This window comes from Frankliniella occidentalis, unplaced genomic scaffold (assembly GCF_000697945.3).
Source record: "Frankliniella occidentalis isolate FOCC.00 unplaced genomic scaffold, Focc_3.1 Scaffold393, whole genome shotgun sequence".
In the NCBI taxonomy this organism is placed as follows: Eukaryota; Metazoa; Arthropoda; class Insecta; order Thysanoptera; family Thripidae; genus Frankliniella; species Frankliniella occidentalis.
Window position 1 is genome coordinate 232,661 of NW_026267515.1, and position 10,899 is coordinate 243,559.

The window sequence follows — 10,899 nt, forward strand, 5'->3', positions numbered from 1 at the left end:
AACTAACACTCCCTACTCAAAGTGAACCAAGTAGTAGAAATTATGTCCTGGGCCGACTCTTATCTCAATCATTAGATACGGTACTACTTATTTTTCTAAGATCAAACCAGTTTGAATGAAAGTCGTAGGACAAATATTATCTTTGCGCGCCGTTGCGCCCCGCTAAAGCCCATCGCGTATGTTCGTAATAGGCGGCTTCGGAGTATTGCTTCATAATTTGAGCATCTAGATACGTCTGTCTATGTGTCTCAGCGTTTGTCTGTACATAGCCCAACACCAAGCACGCGAAGCCCTTTTAAGCCACATTGAATAATGTGGACTTGACGGATTTTAACTACAAATACCATACGGGCACCCAATGTCGTCATTCGCAGAGGATAAATTTGGTTTCAAATTAGGTATTGAGCGGCAAACAAGCGGAGCGCCGGGCAGGCCGACAAATCACCGCGGGGTGGCCGGGGCCGGCCGGGGCCTTTACACTCCTTATTGAAATTCTTGGCAGCTTGCTGGCCGCGGCCGGGCCAGAGACACGCCGCGGGACGGCTGCTGATATTGTTTGGGGACAGGGATTTGTAATGCTCGGCCATAACATGACGAGGAGGAGGAAAGGATGTGAGGAATTCAAGGAGCTAGGCTTCCCACACACGGCAGCGCTACCCTGCTATCCTTCCTGTCATTCAAGGCCGACGGAACAGGGTGAGGACACACAGGCACAACAGAGACAGCCCGTGTACTCTTGTGTCCAAATTGAATGGACGCACATGGACGCCGTAGCAGGTGCCAAATTCTTCCGTCCCCCGGCCCCCCAGCCCCCGCGGCCGGCGCGGCTCGCTCCTTGGGCCCTTTCTACCTGTTACACCGCGAGACCACGTGCAGCGGGTCAGCGAGGAGAATGCCCTGCGCTGTCCGTCAGCGTCGTGTCCGCCCCAAGCCCTTACAGGGAACTCATTGCCAGAGGTGTGACCAACTGCGCCCCGTCATGCAAATAAATTCGCGGATTCATAAAGAACATTGCATTGTTCAAATAGAATTTACTCAAAAAAAGAAGAGGATTTTCCAGCGTATTAAACTTTAAAAATACTAAGTCTGAACAAACTATTACAGTACATCTCATTGGAAAGATTGTTTTCAAAGGCAAAATTACTTTCAAATAAGCCTTAAAGCATTTTACTTTGAGCGGATGTTCATACATTTTGGGCTAAACAAGCAGCAAGCACATGATAAATGCGAGTGCTCCCGCTGTATTCACCTGAAATTTTCAGCCGATGATTGATTTTCTGTCTTTTCTCTTATTTATCAAACAGCGATTATAAAACTACAAAACACGGCCGCGGGCGCCTTTACATCGGCAAAGCGCGGGCGGGACGGGCCAGCGTGGCGGCAGGAAACGCGGAATGCCACGCGACGTGGCGTGGCAAGGCGTGGTGTAGCGTGGAGTGGCGCGGCGTGGGTGAGCCATTGAGGCGATTGATTTACACGAACCCCGCCGTATCCGAATTACCGCGCCGCGGGGCGCAGGCTGAAATTTATGTCGTGACGACGGGACACTCTATTAGAGATAGCGAGGGGGCGGTGTGGCATAGTTCAGGTTAGGGAGACGACCTTGTCAACAGGTAAACGAGCCATCGTCTGGCGGGACACGAAGAATGTGTGCAAGGTCACGGGGGTGAAAGGTCAAGAGTAATACAGGTCACCCTGCTGGGCTGCACAGTTCAAGACGGCTCAAGTTTTTAAACACTTTTAAAGACGTATTAAATTCATCACTCTCGTTATTTTTCATCAACGTGGACGTGGACCCACATTGAAACTCGCATTCGGCGCCAAGAAATTACCACTTCTGCTTCGGAGCGCAAAATAATTACATCTCGAAAATTAAGCACCCAAGCAGCATGCCGCCGGGTAATGGCCAGCGGTGGGATTAACCCATTCCATTTACGGGACCGTCCACCTCTACCGACTCACATCGAGTCCGAGTCCGATATGCTGCACTGCAGCGAGCGAAATGCCAAATACGACTCTTCGATCCACTTATCGTGCCGAAGCTGTGATGATGGTGAAACGGGTGATGACAGGCCGCGCGTTGAGTGATTCACTGATGAAATCATATGTCGGCACTCGCATCAGCGGGGAACACGGAGACTAGGAGGAGGGGAGGAGGGGGCGGGGGGACCGCCACCGCCGCGCGGTCTGATTTACATGGGAGACCGAGTGACACGCGTGGTGATATCATCGGTTCACTACCATTCACGACCCCCCCCCCCCCCTCTCTCTCTCTCCTTCCTCCCCCCTCTTTTTTTTCAAACTTTTTGTCACTTGCTCTCTCTTTCTGAGGAGCCAGAAGAGGGGGCATCGGCCCGGCATCAGCCCGGCCACGCTTGAACGCCAAATGCCCCGCGATGGAGCAGAAAGGGGAAAAAAACGCACAACATTGTTATCTACAACGATGTAAAACAACAACAACAAACCACATATTGAGGTTTGGAGCCGCCGACAGCGCGGGTCAGACCGACGCATCGCCAAATAAGATGTAATCTTTCACTCTCACCGCCACAAAAAGTGCCAAATCCCATAGAAAAAAAAATCACAAAAGGTAAATCACAAATATGTCACGCTACGCTAACCTCACTCCCCCCATCCTCTCACTCTTCCTCTCTCTCTCACTCACTCGCAAGATCACGCTACAGCACACTCCTCTCCTGGGCCAGGCGCCGTGCCTGCGCCTTGTCTAGACTGCTGCAGCTGACAGCCCCAACTTGAGCAGCGCTGCTGCCGGTGCTTGCTGCTCTGTCGTCGTCGTGCGCCCAAAACCTGCCAATCCTCCCCGGCGGAGACGCCGCGGCCGATGCCTGGGGTATAGGAGGGCTGCAGCAGGTAGAGGCAGGGCAGGCCACGCGGGCAGGCGGGCGCCTGGCGGGGTAGGCAATCTCCCCCACGGTGTCGCACCCCCGCTCGGCGGCGCTGCCTACCTCACCGGCGCTCGCGCTGCTCGTAGTTAGGCAACCCTCGCTCGCGCAGGGCACGCCCGTTCGGCGGATTTGCCTACCCGACCATTGCCAGGCGTTGGTCCCCCGACGACCCCGGCGGAAAGGAGCACGTGCAACAACACACCACCACCCCGCACCACCCTGTCCGGTGCGGAGTTGCCTACCACCCGACCTTCGTGACGGACTATGACGGGCGTGGGACGCGTGACTCGTAGCGTCAACATGCACACCGACCAGCGCTCCAGGAAGCCGAAGGAGGGACAGGAGCGCGTCGAGTGAGTCACCGGGGAAGGCGGCCAGCATGAGCAGCAGTGACAGCAGTATACCATGCAGCCCGCCCGCAGGAAGTCAACTTCCCAGCCAAGAAAGCCAAGCCGCCTGCCGCTAGTTGGACCCAAGAGTCGTCGCTATGTTGCTGCTTATTGTCAACAGGACACCACCGCGCGCCCGCGTAGGCCAATAAAAAGTAACAGCGCGGCTCTGTGGTAGGCTCCCCGGCTGCTAACGGACAGACAGACAGACAGACAGACAGACAGACAGACAGACAGACAGACAGACAGACAGACAGACAGACAGACAGACAGACAGACAGACGGACAGACGGACAGACCGCTGGACAGACCACCAGAGACAGAAGGATGAATCAGCTGAGCACCTCACGCCCCTTTATTTACGAGCGGAGCCCCGCCACCGGCCTGCCGCTTATAAATACACGAGTCGCGATTAGGACATCGACGGGACGTTAATTGATCGTCATTTCTGCGCCGTCCGTCAACAAGTTAGCAGCCAGGGAGGGAGGCGGCTATGCTGCGTGTGCGCAAATCAAATGCATCAAATGGCGAGAGGCGCCGGCCGCGCACACACATTGCCTGCTGCTGGCTGCGGCCGCGGCGACGGCGGCGAGGAGGACCCCGCGGGGGCCACCCGGCCGGGGCGGGGCGGGGCGAGGCCAGGGCCAGGCGCCCAGAATGGATGGTCAGTCGTCCGATAGGCAGCGGGGCGGGGCGCTGTCACTCGGGACAATGTGAGCCGTATCTCAGCCCCGGTCTCGCCGGCCCCGGCGCGGCGCGCGGCCACCCTCCCACGCCTCTGTGAGCTTGCACCGCGCCCCGCCTCGCCCCGCCACACGGTCCCAAGCTCACCCGGGGCCATTGTAACCGCATGGCAAAGGGTGTCGGTCGGCAAAAGGGGGTGCTGCGTCCGGGGCGGGGCGGGGCGGGGTGGGTCGGGGCTGGAGGACACGGCACCCGACCACCGACCCGGCTGGATGCACGCGGCAGCAGCCAAACGTGTCTATCATTTTCCAGGTTCATAGGCCTGGCCGGGCCGACGAGCGCGCGCGCGCAGTTTCAAACTCGCGTTACGTTACACGGGCGCCAACGCCCCTTCGCCGGCCCGACCCCTCTCCGCTTGCTCCCGCGCGCCCCGCGTCATTGTCAAATAATTGCCCGACCGGAAACGGAGCGACGCCGCCACCGCCGCCGTCAGGCCTCTGGCCACGAGTTTCACGCAAACTCGTCCATCTCTCCCTCTCTTATTCTGGCTGCCACCCTCCACCCCCAACCCTCCTGCTCCCACTCTCTCCGCTCTCTGTGCTGCTCACTGAACACACCCCTCTGCCGCGGGGAGCAAGGACCAACGAGACACCACACGCAGCGTACCGAGGGGGGCGGGAAGAGGGAGGGGAGGGGCAAGGGGAGGAGGGCTGCTAAATATTTACCCATAACAATTCCAACAAATTTTGAAATTTGAAACAAATATGCTGAAATGCAATATTTGAACGCGTTGAGAATGGTCAGGAAAATGCTGATAAAATTCAACTGAAATCCGCCGACCAGTTTGAGAAAATCGCGCAAATTTTAAAAATACTCTAAAATTCTTTTTGAAATTTGAATTCAGTAAAGTTCGAGAGGACGATAGGATGGGGATGGTAAAGAATACGGGGAGATGAAATTGGGATGACGGCCATGGAGAAGACGTCTGTTCGGTGACGCCCCAGAGACGACCGGAAGATAAGATGGGCCGCGAGGACGTTGCCGTTGCAAGGAGGAGAACGGGGGGAAGATGCGGGGGCATAAGCAGCTCAAGCGCATGAGCATTTGAGCGCGGTTTGACAAGCGGCAGGGTGCAGCAGGCGGGGCCGGGCCGGGCGGGGTGGGGCCGGGGTGCAGCGCAGCAGCAGCAGCGCGCCTCGAGGGGACGCACGTCAAGCGCACAATGTTATTCGCCCTGCCCTGCCGGGGGCCCCAGGCCGGGCTGGGCGCCTGCCATGCCACGACACGACAGGCCACGCCATACCGCGCCCTGCCTTGCCTTGCCCTCCTGCGCGCCTGACCGGGCCGCTATGCCGCTCGACTATGAGAGTCGATTTAACGGCACATTACGATGAGCGACTTGAGATGGCCTGCGGCAGCCATAGCCAGCGCGGGCATAGGCGAGGAGCGAGCGGGGGTGACTTCAAGATCAACAAACGGCCGAACGGCAGGCGGGCGGGGCCGTGTTTAGTGTACGAGTAGCCATGCAGAGTAGACCCACGGCGGCCTTGTGGTGGGCCGGGACACGTCTATACTAAACTCGGTCCGGATCTGGGTCCCCGCCACTCCACGCCGAGAGGCCACCACGCACCGACCTGCACCGCCCGCAGAGGCTTGCGACCCAACACGCCGCCGCTCACCTCTGACCCGACCCCACGACGAGCTTGTCTTGCCTTCTCGTGCACGCGCGCCTTTCTTTTGACACTTGAGGTTGAGGAAGGGAAGGGGGAGCGAGTGAGAGGCTTTGCTTCAGTCTCAAACGCCTCGGCGTCGACGCACCGCGCCGTCGCCCGTCACCGTCACAGCACCGGGCCGCCTTCTTGTCGCCCTCCGCGTCGTCGACGTGACAAAACGACGCCAACGGCCGCAGCAGATTTTCGGTTTCGAGGCGGCGACGACGGCGGCGACGGGGCGGATGGATCATCGTGCGGCAGGAGGCCCGGCCGCCGCCGCGGGGGCCGCGTGACGCGAGAATGAATGGGCCGGCGATAACCTCCGCGCCCCGCCCCCTTCTTCCTCCCACAGCGTGGACGACGTGGACCCCCTGAGCGCGGACAGAGCCGCCCACCCAAAGCTAGAGTTTTGCCGAATTTTGGTGAAGTTTTAGAAGATGATGCGTTCATAATTAGAACATTTTATACAACTGAAACTGAGACAAAGAACGACATGGCAAATTTTCTGCCGAGGATCTTCAAGTTAAATTTTTCAAATGCACTACTATGTTTGAATTTTCAGAATTTCGGGGGGAGATTTTTGAAAATCTCGGTTGGATTCTTTAAAGATGTGATTGACTTTTGAAACAATTTTACTACTTTCAAGCATACATGTCCTAAATTTTACTCGAAATTTTAAATAAACTTTGCTGGAATTCTTTGAATTTTTCGCGGTGACAGTCAATTACCAAAAGTCTAAATTATTTCAAATTTCGGCTGTGACAAGTTTTCAGAAGCCTACTAGGCCTGGGGCCTCGTCCGCCGCAGCCCAGCCCACAAGCCCACAAGCCCGGCGGACACGAGACAGCCAGACCCAGCAGCAGCATGCCTTGCTCGCTTGGCCTATAAAATGAAAAAGGCCGGCAGTTTTTCTTGTAAATAGGCAATCGGACGGTGATGCGTACCCTCGCGGGTGCGGCCGCCGGCCAGCCGGCCGGCTCTGGTGTAGCGATGCCTGGCCGGCCGGGCCATGCGGTGTCGTCATCACTTGTCCTGGCGCGGGTGGGGCGGGGCTGGGCGGCGGGTGACCAGGCGACGTGCGGGTGTGAATATAATATACTTTACTGGCGCTCTGGCATTAGAATAAATAAACTCCCCAGCAGTCTCGCCACCGCGCCGCCGCCGTCAACGTTAACTCACCGACGGTGTGACGGCCACTGCTGAAGAATATTACCCGCGGAGGGTGAAAACGAACAAGTTGACCACACCATAAATTTAGAAAGGACGTTTCTTTCTTATTTTATTTTTTATGACAATTTCAAGGAGCATTAGCGCGGCGACGAGTATTTGTGTAGCGGCCGTGGGAGACCCACAGACTCCTAGTGGTAATAAAGCCCCACACAGCGCTCCAGGACTCCGTCGTCGTGCGGTCCGGTTGCGGCAAAGTTAGGCCGCCTCCAGCTCGCCGAGCGCCCTGGAGCGGAGCGGGCTTTTTCAAAACAAACCGAAAACAAAAGCCCGGCCGCTTTCGCGCGCTCGCGGGATCACCTGGGGGCGCCACGCCGCCGCCGCCGAGCGGCCCGCCTCGCCATTCAAACAACATCAGCGTCACATTGACGTATCTCGCTGTGCTCCCCTTCGGGCAATCCTGCCCCCGCTGCTACTCACTGCTCGCTCACGCTGCTGATGTCACGCTCCTGGAAGCCGCCGCCGCCGCCAGAGGCGCTGGCTGCTGGGCGGGCGTGGGAGTCGAGTGGAAGGGGGTGCAGCAACACTCCAAGTTTACCACTCGGTTTACCACTCACTGCGGCTACTACTACCCGCGGCCACTCGCGGCCGGCCGGCCGGCAGTGGGGCCGCGTCCGAAACAGAAGGCGTCGGCGGCGGCGCCCTGGTCAGGTATATACCACACCGCGCGCCAGGACGGATCCACGCGCCCGCCGCCGCGGACGCGCCCCGGTGCGCCTCTCGCAGCTGCTGCCGCTCTTGCTGTGCTCGGGCGCGGAGCACCGCTCTTCGAGTGGTCATAAATTGCGTAATTCGAGCCGACCACGTGTTAACGCTGCTCGGCCCCGGCAGGGGGAAGGGGGAAAGTAGGGGGGAGGAAGCGCAACCTTTTCCTCCTCAGACAGCGGCGTGATTCCGCGGAGCCGCAGTACCGCGCGCCTTGAATAAAACACTCGCGGGGTTCCGACTCGGCCAATCACCGGCCCGGTCCGAGTCAGGGCCGGGGCGAGGAGTAGAAGAGGTACTCACCTGGAGATCTGCATGGCGGCGAGCGGGCTCTTGGGGTCCAGCAGGGATCACTGCGTCAGGTCCAGCAGCAGCAACATCCTGAGAGAGACAGAGCGAAAGGTGCGTGAGAGCGTGATATCGGAACATGGCAAAGGATGATATATCGCAAAATCGAGGCTTTTATGAATTTATCAAGGAATCAATACGTTGATATCGATATTCGAAAGCATATATCGTAGCGACATCGCGATAATCGCGTAGCTGTAGAGAGAGGCAGTAGGGGCAGCACGAGCAAGCTCGTGCAAAAGCGGCAGCACGGGAAGGGAAGAGGGTGAACGCGCGATGGGGGGGAGGGGGGGTAAAAGAAACGTCAGTCTGTGTGTGTGAGTCCGCTTGTGTGCGGAGGAGCCCAGCCAGCGCGCACTGCTGGCTGGTTTGAAGAAACAAAGTTGTCTAACGCCCCCCTCGCCCTTGCCGCAGCCGCAGCAGACCTCGTTATACGACTTCGGGGAAATGTCGTTAGCTGAAGCGCGTGAGCCGTGAGCCCCATGCGCGTGAGCAGCGCCGCCGCCGCCGGCGCGCCACGGCGGCCCCGCCGCAGCGAGCGGCAAAACCGAGAGCAGCACACATGGGCGAAACTCGCCCCGCCCCGCCCCGCCCCGCCCCGCCCCGCCCGCCAACGTACGCGCGCGTCTGATCATCAGCGGGGTGGCATACTTCCTCATGGGTGGCGCGCAGGCAAACGCGTCCTCGCCGTCCTCGCAAAACCCAGGCCTGCTCGAGGGGTCCTCCGCTCTCCAATAAGTGGGTGTACAACGAGTTGCGTGAGTATCCGCGAGTATTCGAGAGTATTAGCGAGTATCCGTGAGTTTATGCGAGTAATGGGCGAGTATCCGCGAGTATTAGGCGAGTATTTCTCGATTTTTCCACGAGTTTTCGAGAATTTTTTGCGAGTTGTCACGAATTGTCGCGAGTATCTTGCGAGTATTTTTACTCGTATACAACCGAGGGGGCAATAACTCCGGGAATCATGTGTACACCTGTCTGGGAATCATCAGGATAAAAATTAATCAAAAGCAATAGAAATCGCTTAGAATATGCGGGAAACTAGAGAAATAAGTACAAATCAGTCGAAATCAGCGTTTTGTACCACTAAAACCCCCCGAAAAAACTATGTAATAACTAAAAGCGGACGGGAATCACCGGGAATCAAGAATTTCGGGAATCATGTGTACACTTCAAAAGGGAGTTATTGCCCCCTCGTATACAACGAGTTGGCGAGTGGGGGCCCCTCGGGCTTGCTCCCCCTCTTTACCTGAAGGTCAAAAAACTACAAGTCTGATGTCGCTCTCGTCTGGACCATTCAATCGATTGTCATGTTTGCACTAATCAATAAAGTGTTCAACACTTTTTAGTAAGGGTTCACCTGCAAGTTCTGACACACGTCGACGTTAACATGTTATTCGAAACTCGCGTAATTGTGCACTTCAACTTATAGAAGCAGTGCTGGAGGGTTCGACACATTATTTATCAGTGTGTGACACGAGTCACGCGGAAAGGAGGCGTGTGCTGAAAAACATCACGCGCGCGCGACTTTTACCTGAGCGCATTTATTTGAGAGCGTTTCCCGCGCGGAGGTCGCTAGACACCCGTTGCCGCGAGCACTTCAGCCACTCTTTTGTCTCCCCGCGCGCCGCCATGGCGCCGAGGTCGTCCCGGAGGAGGTCCCGGAGGCCGTGCTCGCCCTGCTCGCCCTTTGTATGGAGCACTGCGCTGTGCGGCCGCGTGTGTGCGGCGCCGGCGATCGTAATGCGTCCTATTTACCCCGACCATTAAGGGACTCCTCTCGGCGCTCGCGCGCGCTCAGTTTCGCGTGTCCCTTTAATGTGCGAGTAATTATTTTAGTCTTTTTGTTACGCGCGCTGCGGGGCTGCTGAGGGCAAGGCCAGCGCAGGGGAGCGCCCAATGGGACCCCTTGCTGCCGGCCCGCCCGCCCCGCCTCGAGAGAACGGCAGGGCGAGAGCGAGAGCGGAGCCAGAAGAAACGGCACACGGCGCGAGTGCGAGCGAGAGACAAAAGTGTCCTCATGGATATTGCAAGGAATCGCACACATACTCACCGTGGTGCGCGGTGAGCGAAGCAAAGGGGCATATAGGACCGCGGCGCACGCGACAATGTAGGTCAAGTTTCACTCCGCGAGCAAGCAGCCGGCGAATTTGCACGAACCCGGCGTCGACGGTGGCGGCGGCGGCGGCTCGCCTGCTTCTCGCCGTTCCGGCCCTTCCACGACGACGACCCTCGTTGCTCGAGGAGTTCGAGCGAGCTCGACCGGCTCCCGATGGGGTGTTGGGCGGCAGGGGAAAGTGTTTGATAATTTTCGTCCGCACGGCCCCGAGTCCATTTGCGCTCATGTAATCCTACGCCACAACCACCCGGTCTGTGGGCCCCCCAGCCAGCCCCCAACCCTCCCCACACGTTATCATACTAATCCAAAATAACGGCGTGGACGCGTTCAGATAAGCCCCTCGACGCCGGCGCCCGGGCCGGCGGGCCGGAGCCGCGCGCGCTCCCGAACGCGACCCCATGTGTTGCGCCCGCGGCCCCGGCCCCGGCGGCGCGGCGTGCAGGGCTGCAGTTTGAGCGAATTAACACGTCGTTGTCCTTATCGCAAGCCGGTTATGAAAGGAGAAAAGGGGGGCGGGGCGGGGTGAGAGGCAAGGGTGCACCTCTGCTCTGGAGGGGGGAGTGGGCGCTTCGACACGAGGGGAAAGTGTGTGGTGTGTGCCATGGTACGTTTTCTACGTCTGCGACGTTGTGTAGAGTAGCCCCCGTGTTATCCTCATTTCAGCGACTGACGCTTTTGGCGCTGGCGACGTATAGTCGTCTGAGAAACAAAGAACAGAGAACCGCGCGGCACTTAGTATGATACGGCCTCAACGGGCGGAGAAATGGAGTGAGGGGTAGTCGGGGGCAGGGGTGGTGGGCGAAGGGCGG

General features: G+C 58.1%; 1 long non-coding RNA gene across 1 annotated transcript in view; it reads right to left on the reverse strand.

The window, feature by feature from the left end:
• LOC113205260 (uncharacterized) overlaps positions 1-10,899 on the reverse strand; it is a 14,899-nt gene that overhangs the window by 2,004 nt on the left and 1,996 nt on the right. Inside the window, exon 2 of the long non-coding RNA XR_003303339.2 lies at positions 7,927-8,004. This is a non-coding gene — a long non-coding RNA (uncharacterized LOC113205260). The remainder of the gene's footprint in view (positions 1-7,926; positions 8,005-10,899) is intronic.